Source organism: Schistocerca serialis, chromosome 5 (assembly GCF_023864345.2).
Source record: "Schistocerca serialis cubense isolate TAMUIC-IGC-003099 chromosome 5, iqSchSeri2.2, whole genome shotgun sequence".
In the NCBI taxonomy this organism is placed as follows: domain Eukaryota; kingdom Metazoa; phylum Arthropoda; class Insecta; order Orthoptera; family Acrididae; genus Schistocerca; species Schistocerca serialis.
In genome coordinates, this window is record NC_064642.1 from 416,978,054 (window position 1) to 416,995,377 (window position 17,324).

A 17,324-nucleotide genomic window follows, 5' to 3' on the forward strand; every position below is an offset into this window, starting at 1 on the left:
ACTGTATGGGCACTTCAATATAAGCCATTTTTTTAACTCGTTTTTAAAAATTCTACCAGAAAGCTGTTTCAGGTTGTTTGGCAGACAATTATAAAATATTGCTCCCTTAATGAGTGGGGTATTTGTTAGATTCAATCGTCTGCTCACCATATGAAAGTCTGATTTGTGTCTTGTAATCATGGATTTCCATATTCCTGTTTGTCACTTTTTTGTCTTTTTTCACTAATAATATTGATTGAAACATATATACTGCATAGATAGTCATAATATTAAACTTAATAAACAGGCTTTTACATGAAGTTCTGGGTCTTACTTTTGCCATAGTTCTTATTACCCTTTTCCGCAATACAAACACCCTTTTTATATTGTATTAGCTACACCCACCCCACAATACAATTCCATAAGATATATGGGGATACACCAACGCAAAATACGCTGTTTTTATTGCTTCGATATCTAAATATTGAACTAATCTCCTTAGTAAATACAGACTAGATGTTATTTTACCACAGACATGATCTATTTGCTGATTCCAGGAAAGTCTGTCATCTATATATATCCCCAGAAATTTACATTCTGAACAGGTATTTTCCTGAATGTCCTCATTTACAACAGTATTTTTTTTGAGCCACTTGTCTTAAAATAAATTAAATTAGTTTTGTTAATATTGACCCTTAGGTTTTCTTTTTCAAAATGTGTTTGGGCTTTTTCAACTAAGTCGAAACAAGCCCCCGGGAGTAGACAACATTCCATTACAACTACTGACGGCCTTGGGAGAGCCCGTCCTGACAAAACTGTACCATCTGGTGAGCAAGAAGTATGAGACAAGCGAAATACCCTCAGACTTCAAGAAGAATGTAATAATTCCAATCCCAAAGAAAGCAGGTGTTGACAGATGTGAAAATTACCTAACTATCATTGTAATAAGTCACAGCTGCAAAATACTAACGCGAATCCTTTACAGATGAATGGAAGAACTGGTAGAAGCCGACCTCGGGGAAGATCAGTTTGGAGTCCGTAGAAATGTTGGAACACGTGAGGCAATACTGACCCTACGACTTATCTTAGAAGAAAGATTAAGGAAAGGCAAACCTACGTTTCTAGCATTTGCAGACTTAGAGAAAGCATTTGACAATATTGACTGGAATACTCTCTTTCAAATTCTGAAAACAGCAAAGGACTTGGAAGAGCAGTTGAACGGAATGGACAGTGTCTTGAAAGGAGGATATAAGATGAACATCAACAATAGCAAAACGAGGCTACAGGAATGTAGTCGAATTAAGTCCGGTGATGCTGAGGGAATTAGATTAGGAAATGAGAGGCTTAAAGTAGAAAAGGAGTTTTGCTATTTGGGGAGCAAAATAACTGATGATGGTCGAAGTAGAGAGGATATAAAATGTAGACTGGCGATGGCAAGGAAAGCGTTTCTGAAGAAGAGAAATTTGTTAACATCGAGTATAGATTTAAGTGTCGGGAAGTCGTTTCTGAAAGTATTTGTATGGAATGTAGCCACCTATGGAAGTGAAACGTGGACGATAAATAGTTTAGACAAGAAGGGAATAGAAGCCTTCGAAATGTGGTGCTACAGAAGAATGCTGAAGATTAGATGGGTAGATCACATAACTAATGAGGAGGTATTGAATAGAATTGGGGAGAAGAGGAGTTTGTGACACAACTTGACTAGAAGAAGGGATCGGTTGGTAGGACATGTTCAGAGGCATCAAGGGATCACCAATTTAGTATTGGGGGGCAGCGTGGAGGGTAAAAATCGTAGAAGGAGACCAAGAGATGAATACACTAAGCAGATTCAGAAGGATGTAGGCTGCAGTAGGTCCTGGGAGATGGAGAAGCTTGTACAGGATAGAGCAGCATGGAGAGCTGCATCAAACCAGTCTCAGGACTGAATACCACCACAACAACAACAACAACATCCTTTTCTCTACACGATATCTTCCGTGCCAGAGCTTTATTTTTTCATTTTTTAGGGTGTCAGTATCAGGTAGGTGGCGATAAAGAGGGCAGCGATCAAGAATCCAGAGGCCCGTCCGCCATGCTGTCTCAGCTGTCCGCTTTCTTTGTGATGTACGGACTTTCTTGTTCAGGGAGGCGCTGATCAGCACCAGGCAGGCAGGCAGGCAGGCGGGGGCAAGGAGGCCTGGCCACCACTCCTCCCCCATACCTGTCACCGAGGCGATCCGTTATTTTCGAGCGACGGCTTGAAGTTCGTGTTCACGACGCTTTGCTTTCCGATTTATTTCGCAGTATCTTCTCAGTCGTCCAATGCATCAGTTCCCGAGACTTGTTTGGGAAGTTGGTCTTCTGCTATCTCCGAGTACTCCACTCGCTGGAAGCTGCGTGCTGCGATTCCCGATACTCGGAGTGACGACGAATGTAGCGCAGAACAGAAGAAATCGGGGCGGTCCCTTCTTCTGGTTAAAAGTAGTTCTGGCATACGGAAAAAAAGTAAAATTAAATGTAGCAAAAAGTAAAATGTCTTCTGTCGTGAGGATAATCTTTTCCTCCGAGATTCCAACACAAAATAGGGTGCTTCCGACCTACGTATTTTAGAGGCGATTTCTATTTTCTTAAAAATAAGTAAATAAATCAGTAAAAAATTACCGTTTGAGACAAAAGAGCTTAAGGACGATTCATTATGTTGTTGCTGTGTTTACGTGTTTTTCTATTCACTTTGCATACTGTTTCACGTAACAATATTAACTAAAAAAATTTCGCGAAGTTTCTCTCGCAGTTTTTCGCCTCAGCGGCGCACAGCAGGGGGCCGGCGTGCGTGCGGCGCCCCACCCAACGTCCACCCGTTTTGTTTCCTTCCGTTACGAGGTAACACGTTGTTTGTCCTTTTAGCCAGTTTACAGCATTTCTTCACTGTAAATGGACATGGCACGTCGCTAGGATTCAAAAAACTGGAAGGCAATGTATTGTGAGTAGTGTTCGTTTTAATGTGGCTAACAGCTGTCTGATAACTCGCCAGATGTCCTTCATTTCGGGGCATACAGACCTGTGTTCTTCGGTGTCTGCCATGTCACAATTCTCCCGAATTGGCCAGTCACCCAGATGCATTGCATGAAGTTTCTCTGTGGTTTCTACTTTCCTGTACCAAGTAGTTTTCACATTTGTTGGTAGGTGAAGGGTGCCGTTGTTTTTCCAAATGACCTTCCAATTGTAGTGCGAGTACTTTTGTACAATCACCTTTGTGCTTCTGCTTCCCATTAATCCCACGTACATGTTCTTAAGTTTTACCACATTCGACGGGCAAACCTCTGGTTTGAGTATAACTCAGTTCGAATCGAAATTGTTCAAAATGATAAAAGCCATTGGGGACATGCCATACATCTACGGGTGGATGCAAGATAGTGGGAGTAATTTCGCCTGCTAAATGGGACATGAGGGTCGTGGGTGTAGACAAGAGCTTTCAAATGCTCCCATAAATGAAAGTCAAGAGGGTTGAGGTCAGGAGAGCGTGGAGGCCATGGAATTGGTCCGCCTCTACCAATCCATCGGTCACCGAATCTGTTGTCGAGAAGCGTACGAACACTTCGACTGAAATGAGCAGGAGCTCCATCGTGCATGAACCACATGTTGTGTCGTACTTGTAAAGACACATGTTCTAGCAGCACAGGTCGAGTATCCCGTATGAAATCATGATAACGTGCTCCATTGAGCGTAGGTGGAAGAACATGGGGCCCAATCAAGACCTCACCAACAATGCCTGCCCAAACGTTCACAGAAAATTTGTTGATGACGTGATTGCACAATTGCGTGCGGATTCTCGTCAGCCCACACATGTTGATCGTGAAAATTTACAATTTGATCACATTGGGATGAAGCCTCATCCATAAAGAGAACATTTGCACTGAAATGAGGATTGACACATTGTTGGATGAACCATTCGCAGAAGTGTACCCGAGGAAGTACAGTACATACTGACGAAACTAAAATGAGCTCTAACATGGAAATCAAGCGTTTTCGGACACATGTCCACATAGCATCTTTTCTTTATTTGTGTGTGAGGAATGTTTCCTGAAAGTTTGGCCGCACCTTTTTGTAACTCCCTGTACTACTGGATGAGGAAAACTGTCCACGACTCCTGAAAGAAAAATTTCAATTTCCATCCACAGAAAGAAGAATGAGTTAAAAAGGGAAAAATTACGGAACATTTAAGCTAGGCGTTCATCCAGCGGAAATAGTAACTTTATTTCCTCAGAAAGACGAAGCCACATTTTCAGAAACTCACTTTGGATCATAAAAAAAGGAAGTAAGTGTAGGATTAGTGATGTTTACGCTGACCACACACCACTCCACGCAGCCATCACACTGGTTCAGCGACGGCCGAGTTCCTCCAGCTTGGACACCAGTGGGCGCCACACACACCGTCTCAAAGGAAGGCCTCGGCTCTTGTTGGCGACGTCACGTCAGCTAGGCACGGCGAACGCCAGGTCTGTTGCAGGCAGAAGCGCCTGGGCGTGCGTATCATTATAAATCTCTTATTTTTGGAGAAACCGTTTGGTATTGTTTTGGATTCTACAGTTTTATTTAGATGAAAGATTTTCTTACTATCGTAAAGCTACAAATGAAGATCATAGTTCTGTATTACTGAATCCTGTCGAAACAAACGTAGATCAATATGAGAAGATGCTTTGCCCCATTGCAAGCTTCGGAAATTTTACATTCAAGTAACTATATTTACTTGATCCATTTTGTTATAGAGACTTACCCCAAAACCCTTACAATGAACTCGTTTCTTTTATTTATTTATTTTCGTTTGACATCGTCACTGGAAATGTGAACTAATTTACATTTGTAAATGTCCAACTGTTGCCAGTCAATAGATTACAGTCGTTTTCAACGAAAGGAATTTAAACAGGAAACAAAATAGCTTCATACACCGAAAATACTGCTGAGCTTAAACTTTTTAAACATGCACATTAAAAGATAAATATTCCCCTCTTGCAACTGAAAGGAGAAACTTTATAAGATAAAAAAATTTTATTTGATGAAACAAGTATCTCTCTTTTGCCTCTTCTTCTGTCCCCCACCCCATCCCCAAACGTGCACAATCGCAAGATATTTCATTAACATTCAGTGCTCCTCACCCCATGGTCAACCAAGATACCTAAAGAAGAGCACCAATATGTTCACAGTTTCTTGTAAAAGCAACCCAGTACAAACGTAATTTCCTCAGATTTACAAATAAGGTAAAGAAGCACGAATTCTGTTGCTGCTGGACCATGAAGTTGTTTTTGTATGTCAGTCCTTAAAACAGGTGGAAATTTAAGTTCAGGAGTACACTATTTGTTTAGAAGTGTAATGAATTGCATAATTAATTGATTGCAGAAATCTCTCAGAACAATGTGTGTTGGTCAACTACCGCCAATAGTTTCACATTTTCCTGCGTCAGAGAGGGAGACACCACCATTATGAGTATGCCTGCAACAGACCTGGCGTTGGCCGTGCCTAGCTGACGTGACGTCACGAACAAGCGCCGAGGCCTTCCTTTGAGTCGGTGTTGGCGCCACACACACGCTGACGGACGTCGCGACTACTGGCCACGCTCCCAACACAGCCCAAAGTGGTTCATCCGTGGCTGTTTAAACACTGACGCTCGCGGAGAACTGGTGGGCGGGGGAGGGGAAGGGGAGGTATGACCAGACTGGAAGACTGCCGTCGAAGCCTCCCAGAGGCAGCGTATCATCAGTGAACACGAAGCTATGAGGCCGTCAATGAGCAGATTTGTCCAGTTAAATGAACAACTGTCAAATTGGCAGGGAATGGCAAATAGTTTATGTTGGTAATTTTGCCAACTGTAAATGAGCATGTGTGAATTTTACCCACTCAACTGTACGTCTTTGTGCTTGTAGTTTAGAACATCGACCTCATAACCACCTCCTACAGCTGCAGAGCAAACAGAATCTGAGGAGGAATGCTAATTCACTAATTTGCTGAGCCGTAACGGCCTAATGATAATAGACGAATCTGTCAACAGGAAAAGAACCAGAGGAACAAAGCAGCTGGAGTATCTCATTAAAATTATTGCAAACAGTCATTGGACTGCTAACTGCACACTGTATATACAAACACACACAACACGGAATTTTACTCCTTGTTTTCCACATGCGTAATTCACCCGTGAGCAAAAAATGAGAAACATAGCAAATTGTTTCTATCTCAGTGTCAGATCACTCGTTCTTCGAGACGGTCCTATGGAACTCGCAAACTTGCGACTGATGAAAGTTTTATGATTCAGTATCTCACAGATTCCAGTGATGTGTTGTGCCGCCTCTGCGACACTACTACTGTAACGCAGAACCCAGTTCACTGACTGGACGTCAGAACGTGTGGATTTATGTACTGGAGCTCAATTAGGACGGGACTTTGGCGTTTAATGCCCATTTCGCACATATTTCCAGTTCCAGATTGCTTGCTTTGGGGTATAAAGGGACCAGAATTACAGGGTCATCAGTCCCTTTTCCCTGACGCAAGCAAAGCTCATGGAACAAAAGCAGCCAACACCACACCTAAACGAAACCGAATGGAACGAACAAAAAACGGGGAAACATACACCACAAGGAAAAGTGGAAGAAGGTATTAAAACAATAGAGCATGTGGTCTGGGCTCGTTGACAACAATAATAAAAAATCATGAGCGAGCCAGTCTACAACAGATTAAAATGTCCACCCCAAAAAGACAAGGCGAGATGAACACATGCAGGGAAAAAACGACCACCAAGACAAACAAATGCAAAGAAAGTGCGACAGAGTTGAAAATAAAGTGAAAGTGTGTACTGGAATAGACAGTAGACCTGCTTCAGAGGTGCTTTTGAGATTGTGAAGAGGCTGATGGAGCCAATAAAGAATACAGGTTACAACGTCACAACTCACTACTTCTACACTTCTGGGAAATAGGCGGACACACTTCAGGAAGATTACAAGTTTATCTGTCCGCGGCTCGCGGTCTTGCGTTCTCGCTTCCCGCGCACGGGGTCCCGGGTTCGATTGCCGGCGGGGTCAGGGATTTTCTCTGCCTCGTGATGACTGGGTGTTGTGTGTCTTTCATCATCATTTCATCCTCATTCACTCGCAAGTCGCCGTAGCGGCGTTAAAGAACTTGTGGAGCGGCGGCCGAACCGCCCCGCGAGGGGTCTCCCGGCCACCAATGCCATACGCTCATTCATTCACAAGCTTCTCTCAGTTAGGACTTCCAAATCCTACAGAAAACACACACCGCAAGAACTTAAGACGACAGCGGGCAGAGAGGTGTATTCCTTCAAGTTTGCATTCGCAGATTCATCGACTAAGAAGCCTCCAGCAACAGTTGTCTCTAGCGTCACACAGGAGAAACTGAAGAAAAATTTGCTGCGAGGAATAGAAGCTGACGCAGCAAAGAAAAAAACCCACATAAACCTGTACTTGCACTAACACACTCTACAAACAGGGAGCGGAGGAGGTGGTTCTCCACTCTGCTTCATATGGCTGCAGTCAACTCTCACACAAAGTTCAAGAAGGATATGCCTCAGCCGACTGAAGGGAAATCGAAGGCCAGCGGACTACATCTGCATGAATTAGGATTGTAGCTTTTGAAACCATATGTAGAATAGCGATCCAAGGACTTGAAAGGAGTCCATTTGTTGATCATTTACGCTATAGGAGATGATACGCTTTAAGAACATAAGTAACCAGGCGGCCGGAGCTGAGACTGCAAAAACCGATTTAACGGTTCCGAGCTGTGGTTGCCATCTGTGCGAGAGAAATTAAGAATGAGCTCTTTCGTGTGGACGCGAAAAGTGTCGTCTGGAAATGACAGTATTCTCTCTGATTTGCAAGTGTTTTTCCTTCTGTTTATGAAACTTTCCGTCGCTGGCAAAAAAATATTACTCACTTATTCGATCAAATATGTATAGAACATTTGGACAGCCGATATCTTCAAGCAAGGGGTTTATGCTTCTAGTTTACACAAACTTTTATTGTCCAAGTTTTGACCACTGTTTGTAATATATGACAAGAAAGAAATGTATTAACTTACCCATTTTTTGAGAACCCTATATATTCCAAGCATTACGTTTTTAGTTATATTGTCACTGAGCACTTTCAAAGCGCGAAAAAATTTGACAGGGCGCAGAGGATGCTTCACTGAGCAATTTGTGGCAGGGAACCTCGGGTCAGAGAAGACAGCTTAAGGAGATAACAGGAATAAAATCACATTACAGAGTACTTTTTTGTTTACATTAGTTACAGTTAACAACAAATACCATCACCGACACAATGAACGTTCCGTTTGTGCTGTATCTTACAAAATGTGCTGAAACTGACTTCCATCAACCTCACTGCACGCATGACATGGACGAACAAGATTTTGACGCACCCTGCCAAATATCCCCGGTGTGTTTCGAATCATAACACAGGCAGCTACAATTCTGGCAACTAATTCCATCTCCGTTTGCACTGGAACCTCATACACTAGTCACCTCAGATATCCTGTAATCTACCCCCTCCTTCCTAGTTGCAACTATTGTCCACAATGTGCAAAATCTTTTCTGAAGGTTTGAGGAGAGCAAGTTTGCAATATGCGTTTTAGTTTACTTATCTTTTCTTGTAGGGTTCGCTCCAGTTCTTCCTGTTACTAGAGGGTCTGACTCTTAAAACTGAAAAACAGACTTCCCGCAAACTTACGCGAAAAATTACCGGAGAACAGCCTTTAATACTTTCTTTCCGTACTGAACTGAGCAATTCTGAAGATTGTAGTTGCGGAATTTTTGCTTTTACGTTACGTTATTTTGTAACATTTTAGTATATCGCAGTCTTTTAAATTTTTTACGTTAACAAAGCCGAAATTAAATTGTTTGCCCAAAACACAAAAGTACGTCCGAACATCTCAGACGCATGCTTACTAATACTTCACTCTGCGGTAATAATGCTTTGTTTTTAATCGGAAGGTGGCCCCAAATCGTGAATTTTTCTTGCACCAGCCCTGCGAGCAGTACGAAGCGGCACTCACAGCACAGCACTCTGAGAAAGTGGCTGACTAATGCCCGCATCTCGTGGTCGTGCGGTAGCGTTCTCGCTTCCCACGCCCGGGTTCCCGGGTTCCCGGGTTCGATTCCCGGCGGGGTCAGGGATTTTCTCTGCCTCGTGATGGCTGGGTGTTGTGTGCTGTCCTTAGGTTAGTTAGGTTTAAGTAGTTCTAAGTTCTAGGGGACTGATGACCATAGATGTTAAGTCCCATAGTGCTCAGAGCCATTTGGCTGACTAATGGTGCCACCAGCAGCTGTGTGCAAACCTTTCCCACGTAGCTAATAAAACACTCACGTACCGATTATCTGTTTGTAGAGCACTCCGGCGGCCTGTTTCCTGAGCCAATGCTGAAACTGCTCGCGCGCACTCAGACGAACAGTGAAGCGCAACGCACGCAGTCGGTGCCCACCCGACCGAAGCACGACGCCCAAACAGAAATGCAGCCAAAATTTTAGCTGCGGGGACGGAAAAATCCCCCCCCCCCCCCCACTACGGGGTGACTCTGAAAGAATCGAATCGCCGCTCCCTGTTTTATTGTTGGCGGTCTGCGTATCCACAGACCGTGAGGCCGGTAATGCACCATCATATTTCTTTGACAAAGAAGTATGATCAATTATTCGTCAAATTTCCTCGACAAAGATCTAAGACGTGGCGCTACGAAGCGCTGTTACACTGCCGTCATATTTTTCACGAGATTCAGGATGGCAGATGACAGCTTGTTGTTATGCGCTGCAGTTGCTAGTACCACAGTTGCATTGTGTGTGTATTTGGAATAAAAGTGGCGGAAAGAAAGGAGACGTACTTGGATTAAGCCCTACATATTGCGTCGTGATAGTGAAAGCACTCAGCAAAATTTGTTACTGGAACTGCAAGTGGAGGAAGTCAAGGCATAATATATAAATTACTTACGAATGGATGAGAGTGTATTTCAGTATTTGCTCAGTAAAGTGCCTTCTCATATTACAAAACAGAGTACTCCCTTGAGAAATGCTGTATGTGCAGAAGACAGGCAAACTGCGACATTGCAATTTCTTGATACAGGAGAGAGCTACTATAGTTTACAGCACAGTACTCGAATATCACGTTGCAAATTAACCAAAATAATTCCAGAAACGTGTGAAGTGATTTACAAAGCACTAGAGGGGGAATATGTCAAGATAAATGACTGTTTAGTGCACTATATGGGCAAGAACAACTATTTTTAATTTTGTATAATTTAAGTAATGGAATTAGTGTTCCATTAACTACAAAATTATATTAACTTTGTAGTTGTACGAAACAGATGAAGCGCGTTTTAACTTGTGCAATCCAGAGTTCAAAAATAGACAAAGTAGGATGGAATGTTAAGAAATATTTTTTTTTTATTTTAGAGTGCGGCCACATCCTCTCTTCGGTCTTGCTGAAAAGCTGCCTGGATGTTTCCAGATGTAGACATGGATGGCTGTACCTGTGATTGTGGACATGAAGTCGCCTGTAGCATGTTCCACCTGCCCATCAACACACAATTAATAGCGTGCTCTGTGATACTTGCCCACCCAGCACCCTAGTCGCAGCAAAATTATTAAAAGAGTCAAAGGTACAAACCAACTTTGAAGCCATGTTTACAAACACAATATGGATACGACAAAGGGCTGTAGCGGCGCCAGCGCTCGAAGCGGTTACATTTCACATTGCAGTGAACAGAAGACGAACGACGTTTATGATCAAATCTATGGCGAGGCCACAGATTTTATCATATTTATTTGACGACAGGCGAGATTTGACAGAGTTCCCTATTACACCATCAAATTTCTTTGACATAAATATTTCACATATCAACCTCGACAAAGAAACATGATAGTGTAATACAGGCCTAACCGACATGCCGGCTGGGTCTAAAAGCAGTCCACGCGGTGTCAACATGGCGAATGTACTGCCCATTGCGCAACGATAGACACCTTATTTAGGGAACATTTGGAGACAACCGGATTGTCGTTCGGAAAATACAAGACATCTTTACATTTTCCAAGCGTAACGCCACCTTATTTTTGTCTGAGCGGAAAATTAAATAGTCTACAGAGAGAAACAGGCGATTCACGAAGACAACACACACAGTGCAACAACACACGTCCACGCTAAATTGAAGTCCAGGCGGAGTTCAACACGCGGTGATGAATGTCAGAAATCGCTTTCTGGCGTGCATCAGTCAATACTCTGGGTCAACACACTGAGTGCTCGAGCAAGTTCCACGCATGTCAGTGCCATATCGTCTTTGAAGACTCTTTACAGAGCGACGGAAAATGTATACAATTCCACTAAAATGTAGTCACTGCCATATTCATGCAGCTACAAACGAAAGAGTCACTTTGAAACATTAACATAGAACCTAATAAATTTTTCACATAATAAATTCTGTAACCATAATGTAATTCGGTAATTTCCGTTTTACGTACCTTTTATTTTATTAATGTTGTGATTTAATTTAAATGCCAAAGAACTGATTCAAACGAAGTAATTGTGATGTAGTGAAAACTGTGTGGTGGGGAGGAGGTGACGCGGGGAGTCAACCCCGAGATCTGCGAGACACGGCCGGGTGTACTGTGTGGTCGTAAGTGGGGACAGTACACCATCATCTGGGGGCACTGACATTCCCGGATAGTACTGTGGGCCCAAACTTGTTACGGCCAGCGACATTAAGGAGCAGCCTGTTGCCACACGATGTCGACGAACAATGCTTTACATCGCACGAGCAGCAACTCATTAAAGTAAGATCCCACCAGTTTAATCTTTACCTTGTACAAGGCTCGCCAGCGTAGGAGTTTTTTTTTAACTGAATAAGAGAGTTCAGTGCAGCAACTGTTACTGCCTAATGAACTTTACCTCAATCATTTCCCTAACAGCGTCCCATCCTTTCACCATTACAGACTCCGAGATCACCACCAGTGAAAATGTAGTAAAATATTGGACCTGGTAGCTTACTTAATTTCGATAACAATGATAAACAAGAGCAATTTACAAAACAGGGTGCTATTCAAAACTGTCATTTAACATCAGTTAACTTTCTTGCTTGGCAGGGCAACTAGGTAAAGAATAATGACAAAGTTTAAGAGCAAAAACATAATTTAAACGGATGTTCATAAAATATTACCACAGAATCATACACTTTTTTTATTTGCACTCCAAATTCTACTCATATTTGCAAATTAAGTCAACAGTATTTTATTACTATTATTTTACACATCTAGTTCCCTAGGTTTAAACTGATGAGCGAATCTCCAAGGACATGCAGCGTGTCAGTACATGAAATTGCAGCATAGGAGTAATAACAGATAAAATAAAATGGTTATGAACCCCGAAAAAGACACGCCATAAGTTTATGTAAACGCATTCAACAATATAATGCATGAGTCAGCTGAAATTTTCAAGGAACTCTTCGACAGAATAGGAGTGACCCATGAGAAAACTCTTCAGTTTCAATTTGAAAGCGCGTGGGTTACTGCTAAGACGTTTGAATTCTCGTGGTAGGTCATTGAAGATAGGCGCACCAGTATACTGTGCACCTTACTGCAAATATTTCTCCTGGTTTTATGACTGACCTTGTCTCTCATGGCCTTAACCGTGTTTCGACATCTGAGCTAGGATCAGTGCTTCTGGTTCCGTTCGCGCCTGACTGCAGTCCGACGATTGGTTCGTAACTGCAGTCCAGAAACAACAGTCTGAGCGACCGCCGCTTAGATCGCGTAGACTGTGTGGCCTTAAAAAAAATTATTGTTATTTCGTCGAATTTTTACGTGTTCACGAACTGTAACACCATCTCAGCTTTCCACGCCGATTAAGGCCATGTAAGCATGGTCTTTTCAGAATGTAATTTTGACCAAAAAGCTATTCTGGAAGTTGGAGCACAGAGTTTTTCTTGATCACGCCTTTTGCGTTCTTGTGGATATATTTCCATAGCAGTTTTCATCCCCTAACAAATATTTCTTTACATCTCTCAGGGGAGCAAACTACCAATTTTCATGAATTTAGCTTTGAAACTTTTCTAATGTAACGAAATATTTTCTTAAGAATTTTCATGCTCTGTTGGACTGCCTTCAGGGCTGGATTTTCAGAAGCAATGAAACACGTATTTTTTTATTTCCTGACAGAAACGGGATTCCAGTTTTCGCAGTTCTATCTTCAAAATTGCCTTAATAGCGCATTTTTCGAAACATGCTTCATCCCCGTTTCACTCCCTTAGGGTGTAAGACCCGCACACCTCCTGGAGATTTCGAGTTCCTCCCCTGATCGGCCTGGGCTGCGTGATGATGGGTCAGACGTCAGGGCATTGCCTTTCATGTTGTTGTTGTGGTCTTCAGTCCTGAGACTGGTTTGATGCAGCTCTCCATGCTGCTCTATCCTGTGCAAGATTCTTCATCTCCCAGTACCTACTGCAGCCTACATCCTTCTGAATCTGCTTAGTGTATTCATCTCTTGGTCTCCTTCTACGATTTTTACCCTCCACGCTGCCCTCCAATACTAAATTGGTGATCCCTTAATGCCTCTGAACATGTCCCACCAACCGATCCCTTTTTCTAGTCAAGTTGTGTCACAAACTCCTCTTTTCCCCAATTCTATTCAATACCTCCTCATTAGTTATGTGATCTACCCATCTAATCTTCAGCATTCTTCTGTAGCACCACATTTCGAAAGCTTCTATTCTCTTCTTGTCTAAACTATTTATCGTCCACGTTTCACTTCCATAGGTGGCTACACTCCATACAAATACTTTCAGAAACGACTTCCTGACACTTAAATCTATACTCGATGCTAACAAATTTCTTTTCTTCAGAAACGCTTTCCTTGCCATTGCCAGTCTACGTTTTATATCCTGGTACTGGGAGATGAAGAAGCTTACACAGGGTAGAGTAGCATGGAGAGCTGGATCAAACCAGTCTGACTGAAGACCACAACAACAACAACAACACAGTTGTGCGACCGCTGTAAAAAACCGTGCGCGAAACGTGTGGCATCTGGAGCAGAGAACTTGTTTTTCAAGCATTTGTCACGAGAACACCCAGGAAGTGACGGACTGATGATCTCCAAAACGTCGTCGCACTGCTGTGGTGTTGCGGTAATGTCAGACGGAGTGAGTCACGTCGGCCCAGAAGGTGCGGCAGAGCGGCCGGCAGTGCTGAGCTTCCCGGTCGGCTGGCTCACCGTGTGAGGCAGGGCCTCGCTGTAGATTCGACCAAAGAAATCGCTTGTCGTCTGTTCACTGCAATGTGACATGTTACCACATGGAGCGCTAGCATCGCTGCAGCGTTCTGTCGTCTGCAGTGTTTTTATAAATATTGCCGGTAAATACAATTGGTGTGTGCCAACAACTAAAAAATTAATATAGATTTATGAAGCTGATGAGACGCTTTACAACGTGAGGCACCCTGAATATAAAAATAGATTAAGAAGATTGGACACCTGACCTGCCCTGCCCTGACCTAACCTAACCTAACATAACCCTCTCCTGAGCAAGGAATCGGAGTGTTACAGTGAGCCTGTCTTCTAAAGATGTAGCAGTTCTTAAGTGAATATTGTGCTTTGTGATATGAGGATACACTTCACTGAGCACATAAAGAAATGTATGCTCATCCATTCTTAAGTAATTGATGTACGACTTGACGTCTTCTACAGCTCACGTAACAAGTTTTGTTGAATGCTTTTATCGTGTCGTCGTAAAACCGACGGCTTCACCCAGATTAGATTAGTTTTTCGTTCCATAGATCCGTGCTGAGGAGATCCTCGTGGATGTGGAACATGTCATTTTTAAAAATCTGAAATAACAATACTAATAGTATGAATAAATACACTACATCATATGTTTCTATTAAAAATTTCGTCAATGGAGTAGGAGTTGGCCACTAGTAAGCCTTTCAGGCTCCTTGTAAACTGATCTTTATTTGTAACTAAACTTTTTATGTTTGCTGGCAAATTATTGAAGATGAGTGTTCCTGAGTAGTGGATCCCTTTTTGAAGTAAAGTAAGTGCTTTTAAGTCCTTGTGCAGATCATTTTTGTTCCTGGTATTGTATGCATGAACTGAGTTGTTTGTTGGAAAAAGAGATATATTATTTAGGACAAATTTCATTAAGGAGTAAATATACTGAGAGGCAGTAGTTAGTATACCCAGTTCTTTGAAGAGGTTTCTGCAGGACGTCCGTGAATTTACTCCAAAAATAATACGTATCACACGCTTTTGAACTCTGAAAACTTTTGTTTGACTTGAAGATTTACCCCAAAATATTATACTATATGACATTATGGAATTAAAACAGGCAAAGTATGCAAGCTTTTTCATATTTACGTTGCCTATGTCTGCTAACACTCGAATTGCAAATACAGATTTGTTAAGGCGTTTCTGCAGTTCTGTGGTGTGCTCCTCCCAACTGAATTTATTATCAAGTTGTAATCCCAGGAGTTTAAGAGTGTCAACCTCGTATGTATGGTTCCTTTTTTCCCCCACTTCTTTTCCGCATGTGCACACATTGCAATTGCGTCTCCCAGTGGATCAGGTCGTTGGCGTACGCGCTTTATAAACAGGCCAGCAGGTATCAAGGTCAGAAAACGAGAGCGTAGTATTTCGATTACGTGGGGCAAATTTTGTGGCAACAATATTGTCAGTCTGCTTGGTACAAAAGCAGAGAATTAAATTACATAAAACTTGCAGGTTTTGCGCAATATGAACAGTGCAAATGTCATGCCAGGTTTTACAGTTCTATCAGAATTATCACTGAAACTGGGCCAAAATTTTTGAGGTGTCACCACTACTTTTCGTCACCCTTCACCTACTCGTCTCCCTATCTGGGCTGCAAATTAGTACAACTTCCTTTGATTGATCAGAAAACCTGCACAGGAAATTTGTACAATATCTGGCATGGTCGAGCGGGGACAGGCAGACCACTCACCATTTGGTCATTCTGTGTGTGTGTGTACTTGCGTTGTCAGGAGGCCACATGACAAAGCCGTTCATTCAGTCGTAACTTTTGAGGTACAGAGTTTTTTTTTTCCTTTTAGCGATCGTCTGCCACGTATTGGTGACCACAGCAACGTCCAAGACGTCTGTCCATCGGTAAATGCCGCCTGCTCTTGTGTCCAAAGTCGATCCACTTTGCGGTAATTGTAAACAGTTCCGTCCTGTCAATATATTGTTTAGAATTGTGTTCGTCACGCAGGATGAACCGATAAAATATGTGTTTAGTGAATAGGTTTGTAGTTTCCGTTCTGTGGGCTTCAAAAATGGCTCTGAGCACTATGGGACTCAACTGCTGAGGTCATTAGTCCCCTAGAACTTAGAACTAGTTAAACCTAACTAACCTAAGGACATCACACACATCCATGCCCGAGGCAGGATTCGAACCTGCGACCGTAGCGGTCTCGCGGCTCCAGACTGCAGCGCCAGAACCGCGCGGCCACTTCGGCCGGCCTCTGTGGGCTTCGTTGTGAATATTAGTGAAACAATGGTGTGCTCCGGGGTCTTTTGTCGAGTTATCACCGAGTCAGCCGTGTTCTTCAGTTGCTGGAAATGTAAAGAACAACTCGACGGAACAGCCGCAGGCTCACCACTAATCAGTGGCGCCGAAGAATCCCGCGAGATCGTACGAGCGAAACGTGTTGTGAGCCAGTTCATCCCAGTTTGTCAGCCTCGTACTGTGTGACGAGCAGACCTCCGATTCTTTAAAGAATGCAACTTCCCTGTATAAAACAGCTTGAAACTTCTCATTACACTGCAACTGAGTTAATGTGTTAAATATTCGGCGTTTGGCATGCAGGTTTAGAAAAGATTTGAAATCATGTTCAAAGTTTACTGGAGGTCGCCAAGTATGAAATGCTGGGTGAGACAGCCAGGGGAATTTGCGCTCCATTTGAAGCGAAGACGAGTTTTTCGCGCATCTCGCTGTTTACGACATCGTACCTCGTCAGCAGTGACGTATCTGGATACTGTCTGCAAACTGTGTTGCCAACAGAGTCGGCAGTAAACGAGTAACAAATTCAAGCGTTAGGTCCGCTGCTGACGTTTCACTGATCGAACGGCGGAAATTGAGTTACCAATCAAGTTTTGTCCCTTCACAATTTCACGTGGATTGTGTGTGTGTTTGTGTGTATGCGTGCGTACGCGAGCGCCCGCGCGCGTACGCAGAGGTGTCAGTGACAAAAGAAACTTTGTGAATGTTTGACACGGAGAACCCAGCAGAGGCGGACGCCGACAGGGTGTGGGCGCGTCGGCACTATAGTCGCTCAGAGGACACCAGGCTGTACTGAAAGCGTTTACGTTTCGACAGTTGTAGTT